The sequence below is a fragment of the Bombus fervidus genome, unplaced genomic scaffold (assembly GCF_041682495.2).
Source record: "Bombus fervidus isolate BK054 unplaced genomic scaffold, iyBomFerv1 scaffold0057, whole genome shotgun sequence".
Taxonomy (NCBI): Eukaryota; Metazoa; Arthropoda; class Insecta; order Hymenoptera; family Apidae; genus Bombus; species Bombus fervidus.
This window is the reverse complement of record NW_027212620.1, coordinates 7501-20000: the sequence shown is the minus strand read 5'-3', so window position 1 is coordinate 20000 and position 12500 is coordinate 7501. Positions and strand designations below refer to the sequence as shown.

The window sequence follows — 12500 nt, the reverse complement described above, 5'->3', positions numbered from 1 at the left end:
TCGGCCGGGCGACCGAGGGTCTGCCGCGTGCGCCGAAGCGACGCGACAGTCACCCGCTCGGGCCGTAGACCGACACACAACGGGTCGCGACGTTCTACTAGGGGAGAAGTGCACGACTACGACGCCGGAGCGTTCGAATCGAAGGTGGCGTGCCCTCGCCAATGGAACCACGAAGGCCCACCCGGAGCATCGCTCACCAACGATCACCGACGCCGTCGACGATGAATCTCCCCATTCGATCTTTTGGGTTTCTCAGGTTTACCCCTGAACGGTTTCACGTACTCTTGAACTCTCTCTTCAAAGTTCTTTTCAACTTTCCCTCACGGTACTTGTTCGCTATCGGTCTCGTGGTTGTATTTAGCCTTAGATGGAGTTTACCACCAACTTAGGGCTGCACTCTCAAGCAACCCGACTCTAAGGAGAGATCCTCCCGAAACGCGTTCCGGTCACTACGGGCCTGGCACCCTCTGTGGGTACATGGCCCCATTCAAGATGGACTTGGACGCGGTTCGACGTCACGGGATAAACGGATCCTCCCGAACACTACATTTCCCAACGGCGGAACCGCGGGATTCAGTGCTGGGCTAATTCCTGTTCGCTCGCCGCTACTAAGGAAATCCTTGTTAGTTTCTTTTCCTCCGCTTAGTAATATGCTTAAATTCAGCGGGTGATCTCGCCTACTCTGAGGTCGCTTCAACGTCACGACACGGTGACAATTTTTTTTTTCAAAGAAAAAAAAATTTCGTGCCATGTGGGCGCGATTCGAGAAAAGCAAGACGGTTTGATAACAATGCGACAGAGGGTCTTTATTTTTATTTCTCTCTCCGAGAATCGCCTCAAAGAGAAAAAAAAATAAAAAAAAAAAATTAATTCGAATAGAATCGAGAACCTTATATTCTATCTCGATCGAGAAACGTTTTATGCATCTCGCCAAAGTGCCTTTTAAACTTCGTTCGTCGTATCATGTTCGAGCTAAGACTCACGCAAGACACCCGTAACGATCTCCGGTTTTTAACGCCCGTCCTCTTTGTATAATATATATATATATATATACACGTGTTATGTATAATATATCTCCCGTAGCCGTTTCTCTCTTCTCGACGATTCCAGCGGTTCCTTGTTTTCGCCTGTTATTGCTGGCACAGAGATCGAACACGCGACATGTATATAACATATCGGTTTCTTTGCTCTGTACCAACGACGAAAACGCACGGGAACTCACGCAAGTGGAAAAGCGAGCGCGAGACGTACACAACGGGGTGAATTTATTACTCGGGGACTGGACGACCGGCGATACGTTAGGATGCGCGGTCCAGCGATAGACGACGAAGAGACATGGGATGACCAACGATCTCTTTTTCTCTAATACTCGGAGCGCCGAATCGCCTTAAAGCAAAAAAAAATCACACGCGCGTACGTCGTACGTACGGCGCGTGTATACCTCGTCTCTAATCAAGTTTCGTTAGTCTTTCTCGAGCCTCGCCAAAGAGGATCGTTCTCTTCCTCTGCGCGATCTCTCCGTGCCAATGTCAGAGATTATTCTCTTTCGCACGACGACGAAAACGACTATTTTCGACGATCCGAACAACTTTGTAACGGACTCACATGCACATCTTAAAATCGAGTACAGAAACGTTGCGCAACACCGTGAGCTTTTCTCTTCTTCGTCACCCTTAAATATAGCCGATCGTAGACGCACGCTAGATCGTAACACACTTTTCGTTGATTTCCGACGAACGTGGCTTTGGGCCAGGCGCGCGGGCAGAGAGATACGCGACCGACGGGGAAAAATTCGTCCCGATACATGTACGCGTACTCTCCGATCTCCGCGCAACGCTGGGGATCATCTCCCTAAGTCATCAGCGTTCGAAGAAATCTCGTGTGTCCGTTCCCGGATCTACGGCTTTCTCTGGGTTCGCGAAGAACAGAAAAAAGCACAGAGGATGAAAAACGCAACGACGACCCATCGATGCGACGGTCCTCGTTGTCTTCTCGTCAGTCGTCTCGCGCCTGCAGAATACATCTCTGCCGCACGAACAGACGGAGTGGGTATTCGATCCCTGGGGCTGTACGAGTAAAAACATCTTGATGAAAAGACGGTTGTGTTTCTTTAAGGCACACAGTTTTTCGTTACGCCACCAAGTTTAGGTTTAGGTTTTAATATCTTGGTTCTCTTTTCTCTCTCCTCTCTCGACTGACTTTGTTCAAAAATATTTTTGCTTTCTCTCAGTCTCGCCAAAAATTCATTTAAGACGACGTCGGGGGCGCGGTCATTCGTGCTTATCGAAGACTAACAAAACGTAGCAGAGGCTGATACAAAAAGAAAAAAAAAATCGGCCACGAAGAAAACTCGCTCTGTGTATCTCGATAACCGCGTCGACGACGACGGTTCTCTCCGCGCTCTTTTAATTCGTATCCTTCTTCTTGCGCTTCGTCCGACTCAGAAACGTTCGTAAAACACGAACGACGGCGGGTTGTCAAGCCAAGAAGGGACAGAGAAGAGACGGAGGTAGTTTTGCGAGTCTCCCGTGAACGCGATAGATTTTTCATATATATTTGTATCGAGAGCATGCGTACGCCGGTCTCCACACGATCCAGCGACGAACGCCGACGAACGTCCAACAATCGCTCGTACGTCGCGTACGAGCCCTCGACCGCTCTTTAATTCGTATTCTTTTGCTTGGCGCTCGTCCTCCGACTCAGAAACGTTCGTTTAAAGATAAAACGAACGACGGCGGGCTGTCGACGAGGCAAGAAAGAACAGAGAGATACGGACCGAGAGCAACGATACGCAACGCAAGCAGTCTTAGGTTTACGTGAGCAACCCTCAGCCAGGCGTGGTCCAGGAATTGTATCCGTGGACCGCAATGTGCGTTCGAAATGTCGATGTTCATGTGTCCTGCAGTTCACACGTTGACGCGCAATTAGCTGCGTTCTTCATCGACCCACGAGCCAAGTGATCCACCGTTCAGGGTAATCGTTTATGCATGGATTTTTGTTTGTGTACTCAGGTTTTTGTACTCTTATTCTCGGTTCGAAAGAAGCCGATATCCGACAAACGTCCGACCAACGGGAATCGAACGCGCGGAAGTCGCCATATGATTGACGACACGAAAATACGTTCGAAAACGAAATCGGACGGACTGCGCGACGACACACGCAGCCCGCCGACCGGGCGTAAAGTGCATTATAATATATAACAACCAACGAGATCGAAGCTCCGTTCGTCAGGAAACGACGGGGATATAACACCCGATTCTGAATCCTCTGTACAGCACACGATCTCGCGAAGAAAGCGCACGGTGGCTAGCCCATGATATATATATATGTTCGTTCCTCTCGTCCAGTTATTCGAAGCAAACAGCCGATATGCATCTCCATCGTTCGGGTAAAAAAAAATCGATGGGACGCGCACGGTCGTAGTCTTCCTCGCGCGGTCGTTTCTTCCCGATAGCCAGAAGCAGAGTTTGAAAAACTCTAGCGACGGAACGAGGCATTAGACTCTCGACAACGAGGATACAGACACGGCCGGCGGTCCCCTCTGAATCGACTTCGGTGGTTCAGGTAAAAATAAAAAAAATCGATGGGACGCGCACGGTCGTCCTTCCTCTTCCTCGCGCGCGGTCTATTCTTCCCGATAGCCAGAAGCAGAGTTTGAAAAACTCTAGCGACGGAACGAGGCATTAGACTCGCGACAACGAAGATAGAGAGACGGCCGGCGGTCCCCTCTGAATCCACTTTGGTCGCTCAGGTAAAAATAAAAAAAAATTCGAAAGGGACGCGCACGGTCGTCCTTCCTCTTCCTCGCGCGGTCTTTTCTTCCCGATAGCCAGAAGCAGAGTTTGAAAAACTCTAGCGACGGAACGAGGCATTAGACTCTCGACAACGAGGATAGAGAGACGGCCGGCGGTCCCCTCCGAACGGATGGCGACAACGACGACTAAAGCGCGAAAAATCGCGACGAAAAGGAACGCATCTCCGTTCAGGTGTATGTGTGTGCGTGCGTTTAAAAAAAATTCGATGGGACTCGCAGCCATCGGCCTCGCGCGGTCGTTTCTTCCCGATAGCCAGAAGCAGAGTTTGAAAAACTCTAGCGACGGAACGAGGCATATGACTCACGACAACGAGGATATGGACAGGCGGTCCCCTCTGAACGGGTCGACGAGACGATGGTAAAAGAGACGAACCGGACGAAACTTCCGTCGATCAGGTAAAAATAAAAAAAAATTCGATGGGACGCGCACGGTCGTCGTCGTCGTCTTCCTCGCGCGGTCGTTTCTTCCCGATAGCCAGAAGCAGAGTTTGAAAAACTCTAGCGACGGAACGAGGCATATGACTCACGACAACGAGGATAGAGAGACGGCCGGCGGTCCCCTCTGAATCGACTTCGGTGGTTCAGGTAAAAATAAAAAAAATCGATGGGACGCGCACGGTCGTCGTTCCTCTTCCTCGCGCGCGGTCTATTCTTCCCGATAGCCAGAAGCAGAGTTTGAAAAACTCTAGCGACGGAACGAGGCATTAGACTCGCGAGGATAGAGAGACGGCCGGCGGTCCCCTCCGAACCAACTTCGTCTAGTTAAGAATCGTTATACTCTTTACCATCACTCGCACTGGTATATATCTTTTCGGGCCAACATCCACGCAATGCGTTTTCGTTCTAGGTTACCCGATCCACGAGTACGAACGTACAACGTGGTTTCGTTTTGTCGAACATCGTATATCGTTCGCCGTTGAAACGAACGACAACGAAACGACATAGGAAGAACGAACGCCCTTTGGGTAGGAAGCACGTTTCGAGGAACGACGAGAGTTTGGAGAGACGCGCGAGATAGCTGGAGACGCGCAGATATAGGTATCCATGGATCTTCGAAGAGAACCTTCGAAGATATATAATTCGGTATCCTATTTTTCTGCGGCTCGCTATTCGCGTTCTTTCGCTCTCGTCGACGACTCGTTATAGACGCTTCGTTCGATCCCAAAGAGCAGTCTTCCTTATGTCCCGTTGCTAGGAGGTGAGGCCTACGCAACGCAACTACGAAATATAGAAGAGGTGTGAGCAGTGATCTCTCCGACACGAGGCACTTTAGAGATTTTAGTTTATATATTATATTGTTCGTTCGTTGGATTTCCACGATGCAAATACGAAATACGAGATCGTGACGGCGGGTCTTTCTGTGTACGACCTCACGCAGGCGCCTCGATCGCATTTCTCATTACACGTGGTTTCCACTGTAACTTTTAGTTTTTTCGATATGTGTTCAGCTCAAGTTCCCTCACATATCGTTATTATTATTATTATTATTATTATTAATAGTAGCGGTTTCGTGTTATAGGATTCGGAGACGGCGGGTCTTTCTGTGTACGACCTCACGCAAGCGCCTCGAGAATCTTTTTAAGTTTTCCGTGTGTTATATTATTCGGAGACGGCGGGTCTTTCTGTTTACGACCTCACGCAGGCGCCTCGAGAATATTTTTAAGTTTTTCGTTTGTTATAATATTATTCGGAGACGGCGGGTCTTTCTGTGTACGACCTCACGCAGGCGCCTCGAATTATTCGTGTAAAAGTATATCTCTTCATCCCGATGATCGAGAGAGAGTGCCACACTCTTCGTATAGTTTCGTAACTGGAGCGTCTCCCACCTCCTTATTGTAAAAAATTTGGCTTTTGTCAAAGTATATAGCTTGTTAATACGTCGTATATACTTTGTGTCGATATAGGAGGAGTACGGCTCCTTACCGACGATATTATATATATTTTATTATACAGTGTTCAAGTCAAATATATTCTTTGTGTTTTTGTATTTTTCGTTAATGATCCTTCCGCAGGTTCACCTACGGAAACCTTGTTACGACTTTTACTTCCTCTAAATGATCAAGTTTGGTCATCTTCCCGGTAACATCGGCAATGCTTATCACATTGGCCGCGCACCAGTCCGAAGACCTCACTAAATCATTCAATCGGTAGTAGCGACGGGCGGTGTGTACAAAGGGCAGGGACGTAATCAACGCGAGCTTATGACTCGCGCTTACTGGGAATTCCTCGTTCATGGGGAATAATTGCAAGCCCCAATCCCTAGCACGAAGGAGGTTCAGCGGGTTACCCGGGCCTTTCGGCCAGGGAAAACACGCTGATTCCTTCAGTGTAGCGCGCGTGCGGCCCAGAACATCTAAGGGCATCACAGACCTGTTATTGCTCAATCTCGTGCGGCTAGAAGCCGCCTGTTCCTCTAAGAAGATTTGTTTGTACGTTGGTAGTAAAAACCCGCCGACCGAAGCCGGGGGCCTTCGAGATACCATAATTTACGTCTATTTAGCAGGCTAGAGTCTCGTTCGTTATCGGAATTAACCAGACAAATCGCTCCACCAACTAAGAACGGCCATGCACCACCACCCACCGAATCAAGAAAGAGCTATCAATCTGTCAATCCTTCCGGTGTCCGGGCCTGGTGAGGTTTCCCGTGTTGAGTCAAATTAAGCCGCAGGCTCCACTCCTGGTGGTGCCCTTCCGTCAATTCCTTTAAGTTTCAGCTTTGCAACCATACTTCCCCCGGAACCCAAAAGCTTTGGTTTCCCGGAAGCTGCCCGCCGAGTCATCGGAGGAACTTCGGCGGATCGCTGGCTGGCATCGTTTATGGTTAGAACTAGGGCGGTATCTGATCGCCTTCGAACCTCTAACTTTCGTTCTTGATTAATGAAAACATTTTTGGCAAATGCTTTCGCTTCTGTCCGTCTTGCGACGATCCAAGAATTTCACCTCTAACGTCGCAATACGAATGCCCCCATCTGTCCCTATTAATCATTACCTCGGGGCTCCGAAAACCAACAAAATAGAACCGAGGTCCTATTCCATTATTCCATGCACACAGTATTCAGGCGAAGGTAGCCTGCTTTAAGCACTCTAATTTGTTCAAAGTAAACGTATCGGCCCACCTCGACACTCAGTGAAGAGCACCGCGATGGGATATTAGTTGGACCGCCCCGCGAGGAGCTAAGCCCACCGATAGGACGTACCACATAATGCCAGTTAAACACCGCGAGCGGTGAACCGACACTGTGACACACAGATTCAACTACGAGCTTTTTAACCGCAACAACTTTAATATACGCTATTGGAGCTGGAATTACCGCGGCTGCTGGCACCAGACTTGCCCTCCAATTGGTCCTCGTTAAAGGATTTAAAGTGTACTCATTCCGATTACGGGGCCTCGGATGAGTCCCGTATCGTTATTTTTCGTCACTACCTCCCCGTGCCGGGAGTGGGTAATTTGCGCGCCTGCTGCCTTCCTTGGATGTGGTAGCTGTTTCTCAGGCTCCCTCTCCGGAATCGAACCCTGATTCCCCGTTACCCGTTACAACCATGGTAGGCGCAGAACCTACCATCGACAGTTGATAAGGCAGACATTTGAAAGATGCGTCGCCGGTGCTAGATGACCATGCGATCAGCACAAAGTTATTCAGAGTCACCAAAACAAACGATGGACGAACGGACGAGCCATCCGCCACCGATTGGTTTTGATCTAATAAAAGCATTCGTACCATCTCTGGTACGAATCTGTTTGCATGTATTAGCTCTAGAATTACCACAGTTATCCAAGTAAGTTTAAGTATGATCTAAGAAACCATAACTGATTTAATGAGCCATTCGCGGTTTCACCTTAATGCGGCATGTACTGAGACATGCATGGCTTAATCTTTGAGACAAGCATATGACTACTGGCAGGATCAACCAGGGAACTTTGTATTTTATATATATATTATATATTAGAGTCAAAAGACTCTCTTTTTAAAATAGCCTCAGAGTGTCGTAGGTGGGTCCGTAACACCGTACGACGAGACTTTTCGTTCTTAGTGAACGTTCGACGACACCCTTTTAATTCCCGTTGTAACGTCGAACGCCACTACTCTCTCTCATTTCGCCACTCTCTCTTTACTTTCTTTCGTTCGTTTGATTGTTTGTGTGGAATATTTTAAGATCATTCTGTTCATAGGATCATTCTGTAAGAATGGTTTGTTGGTTGAACGAATATGCCTTAGCGGTAAAAAGCACGTAAACTGCATGCTGAACGTACCGTCCTCGTAAGAAACATATTCGTTCGTTCTTTTGATATTCTCCAATCAGAAAGAACGCACTTCCTAAAAGGTAGTACGCTCCCCATTAGCCTTTCGTATGTTTAAAACGTACTGCGTACGCTATAACATAAGTTTTGGAACGGTCTCTGCCGAACCAGCATGAATTGATACTCAGTTAGTAACAAGCACACTGCCCTAACTTTTTTTAAAGTTAGTGCGAGCATACAGGATCCAGCTTCCCGACTAAGGGGAACCTTGCCACGTTATTTGGTCATTACGTCCAGGACAGCGACCCGCGGCGCAGCAGTGTAGAGAAAGAGTCGATACGAGAACGAAGGAACAGTCGAGAAATAGTAAAAAAGTTCACTAAGACTCGAGGAGCGGTGACTGAATTCTCAACCGAGGCCGTAGAATAGCCACGCGCTCGACGCTGTTCCGTCCGGACCGTCCGACTCGACGTGTCTCTTATAGATACCAAAGCGCCGGCCGGACGGTCGGCGCCGGCCGGGCCAGCGGCCGGGCGCTTACCATGTAAAACCTCCGTTAGAGCGTACCGTCGGACTTAGTCTCTGAAACGCTCGACCACTTTTTTCGAATAAACTACCCTTAGAAAACATCCTATCGTCGAGATATTTTAACGCACCGCTTATTTTAATATTTCAAACGAGTTTTTATCGAAAAATTTAATTTTTTTTTTTTTTTCAAAATCGCATCAGTAAACCACCTCTTTTAACGAATACGGACAAAAACCACGTTCTTAATCGATTAGAACACGTTAAAACAACGAGAAATATGCAAAAAAATATATACCTTGCAACGTTAATTAACGAAAAAATTAAACAAATATCGCAGTCGTGTCAGTTCGACGGACACTAATTTTTTAAAAAATTCGAAAAAAACGTTTAATCCAGTTGTATTTAATAGAGATATAACCGTTTCTGCAAAAATATTTATACCTTATAACGCTTTTTAACGAAATAACTCGAAATAAGCTTTTCGGACTTTTCCGCCGGCCGAAATTTTTCTAAGTCCCAACGTACCGTCGGACTTAGTCTCTGAAACGCTCGACCACTTTGTTCCTATAAAGTACCCTTATAAAACGTCCTATCGTCGAGATATTTTAACGCACCGCTTATTTTAATATTTTAAACGAGTTTTTATCGAAAAATTTAATTTTTTTTTTTTTTTTCAAAATCGCATCAGTAAACCACCTCTTTTAACGAATACGGACAAAAACCACGTTCTTAATCGATTAGAACACGTTGAAACAACGAGAAATATGCAAAAAAATATATACCTTGCAACGTTAATTAACGAAATAATTAAACAAATATCGCAGTCGTGTCAGTTCGTCGAACACAAATTTTTTAAAAAATTCGAAAAAACGTTTAATCCAGTTGTATTTAATAGAGATATAACCGTTTCCGCAAAAATATTTATACCTTATAACGCTTTTTAACGAAATAACTCGAAATAAGTATTTCGGACTTTTCCGCCGGCCGAAATTTTTCTAAGTCCCAACGTACCGGTCCAGAATGAGACAAAGTTCCAAAGGCCCGGTCGTATCCGTCCGTTTTTTTTTAACCTTCCACGGACGAAATAAACGTTTAATCCCGACGTAAAATACAATAATATAGCGATTTATATAAAAATATTCATACCTCATAACGCTTTTTAACGAAATAACTCGAAAAAACTTTTCGGTCCGAAATTTTTCTAAGTCCCTACGTACCGCTCGAGAATGCGACTAAGTTCCAACGTCCCGGGCGCGATCATACTTTTTTTATATAACTTTTCAGCGACGAAATAAATGCTTAATCCCGATGTAAAACGTCATTTTAAAGCGATTTATGCAAGAATATTCGCACCTTATAACGCTTTTAAGCGAAATAATTCAAAAAAACCTTTCGAATAAAAAATTTTTTTTTAACGTTTTCGGGACCAAATAAACGTTTAATCCCGACGTAAAATATAATAATACAACGATTTATATAAAAATATTAATACCTCATAACGCTTTTTAACGAAATAACTCGAAAAAACTTTTCGGTCGAAAATTTTTCTAAGTCCCTACGTACCGGTGGAGAGTATGACCAAGTCCGACGGGCCGAGTCGCGTCGGTCCACTATTTTTTTTTAACGTTTTCGGGACCAAATAAACGTTTAATCCCGACGTAAAATATAATAATATAGCGATTTATATAAAAATATTCGTACCTTATAACGCTTTTTAACGAAATAACTCGAAAAAACTTTTCGGTCGAAAATTTTTCTAAGTCCCTACGTACCGGTGGAGAGTATGACCAAGTCCGACGGGCCGAGTCGCGTCGGTCCACTATTTTTCTTTAACGTTTTCGGGACCAAATAAACGTTTAATCCCGACGTAAAATATAATAATATAGCGATTTATATAAAAATATTCGTACCTTATAACGCTTTTTAACGAAATAACTCGAAAAAACTTTTCGGTCGAAAATTTTTCTAAGTCCCTACGTACCGGTGGAGAGTATGACCAAGTCCGACGGGCCGAGTCGCGTCGGTCCACTATTTTTTTTTAACGTTTTCGGGACCAAATAAACGTTTAATCCCGACGTAAAATATAATAATATAGCGATTTATATAAAAATATTCATACCTTATAACACTTTTAAGCGAAATAACTCGAAAAAACTTTTCGGTCGAAAATTTTTCTAAGTCCCTACGTACCGGTGGAGAGTATGACCAAGTCCGACGGGCCGAGTCGCGTCGGTCCACTATTTTTTTTTAACGTTTTCGGGACCAAATAAACGTTTAATCCCGACGTAAAATATAATAATATAGCGATTTATATAAAAATATTCATACCTTATAACACTTTTAAGCGAAATAACTCGAAAAAACTTTTCGGTCGAAAATTTTTCTAAGTCCCTACGTACCGGTGGAGAGTATGACCAAGTCCGACGGGCCGAGTCGCGTCGGTCCACTATTTTTCTTTAACGTTTTCGGGGACCAAATAAACGTTTAATCCCGACGTAAAATATAATAATATAGCGATTTATATAAAAATATTCATACCTTATAACACTTTTAAGCGAAATAACTCGAAAAAAACTTTTCGGTCGAAAATTTTTCTAAGTCCCTACGTACCGGTGGAGAGTATGACAAAGTCCGACGGGCCGAGTCGCGTCGGTCCACTATTTTTTTTTAACGTTTTCGGGACCAAATAAACGTTTAATCCCGACGTAAAACTTAATAACATTCCCATTTATATAAAAATATTCGTACCTCATAACGCTTTTTAACGAAATAACTCGAAAAAACTTTTCGGTCCGAATTTTTCTAAGTCCCTACGTACCGCTCGAGAATGCGACTAAGTTCCAACGTCCCGGGCGCGATCGTACTTTTTTTATATAACTTTCCAGCGACGAAATAAACGCTTAATCCCGATGTAAAACGTCATTTTAAAGCGATTTATGCACAAATATTAGCACCTTGTAACGCTTTTAAGCGAAAAAATTCGAAAAAACGGTTCGATTAAAAAATTTTTTTTAAAGTTCTCGGACGAAATAAACGCTTAATCCCGACGTAGAAATACATAATATTCCCATTTATATAAAAATATTCATACCTCGTAACGCTTTTAAGCGAGATAACTCGAAATAACTTTTCGGTCCGAAATTTTTCTAAGTCCCTACGTACCGGCCGGGGATCGACGAAGTGCCAACCTCCCGGTCATGTCGGTCCGGAGGGGGCAATTTTTTAAAAAAATAAAACGAAATCGTTACGTTCGACTAGAATTCGTCGAACCATAACGATTTCTATAAAAATATTCATACCTCGTAACGCTTTTAAGCGAAATAACTCGAAATAACGTTTCGGTCCGAAATTTTTCTAAGTCCCAACGTACCGCTCGAGAATGCGACTAAGTTCCAACGTCTCGGGCGCGATCGTAAATTTTTTACGGCACCTTTCGGGGACGAAATAAACGCTTAATCCCGATGTAAAACGTCATTTTAAAGCGATTTATGCAAGAATATTCGCACCTTATAACGCTTTTAAGCGAAAAAATTCGAAAAAACGGTTCGATTAAAAATTTTTTTTTAACGTTGTCGGGACGAAATAAACGCTTAATCCCGACGTAGAAATACGTAATATTGCTATTTATGTAAAAATATATACGCATCATAACGCTTTTAAGCGAGATAACTCGAAATAACTTTTCGGTCCGGAATTTTTCTAAGTCCCTACGTCCCGGCCGGGGGATCGACGAAGTGCCAACCGCCCGGTCATGTCGGTCCGGAGGGGGCAATTTTTTAAAAAAATAAAACGAAATCGTTACGTTCGACTAGAATTCGTCGAACCATAACGATTTCTATAAAAATATTCATACCTCGTAACGCTTTTTAACGAAATAACTCGAAAAAACTTTTCGGTCCGAAATTTTCTAAGTCC

At 44.6% G+C, this 12500-nt stretch overlaps 3 non-coding genes across 3 annotated transcripts in view; all 3 read right to left on the bottom strand.

The window, feature by feature from the left end:
* Positions 1 to 691, bottom strand: part of LOC139997322 (large subunit ribosomal RNA) — a 4174-nt gene extending 3483 nt beyond the window's left edge. Inside the window, exon 1 of the ribosomal RNA XR_011802723.1 lies at positions 1 to 691. This exon is cut by the window's left edge and continues 3483 nt beyond it. This is a non-coding gene — a ribosomal RNA (large subunit ribosomal RNA).
* A 2130-nt stretch (positions 692 to 2821) lies between these two features.
* Positions 2822 to 2976, bottom strand: LOC139997320 (5.8S ribosomal RNA). Its single transcript, XR_011802721.1, has one exon. It is a non-coding gene; the product is annotated as a 5.8S ribosomal RNA (ribosomal RNA).
* Positions 2977 to 5809: 2833 nt separating this feature from the next.
* On the bottom strand, positions 5810 to 7733 carry LOC139997327 (small subunit ribosomal RNA). The gene has a single exon (XR_011802728.1). It is a non-coding gene; the product is annotated as a small subunit ribosomal RNA (ribosomal RNA).
* Between the last annotated feature and the right edge of the window lie 4767 nt (positions 7734 to 12500).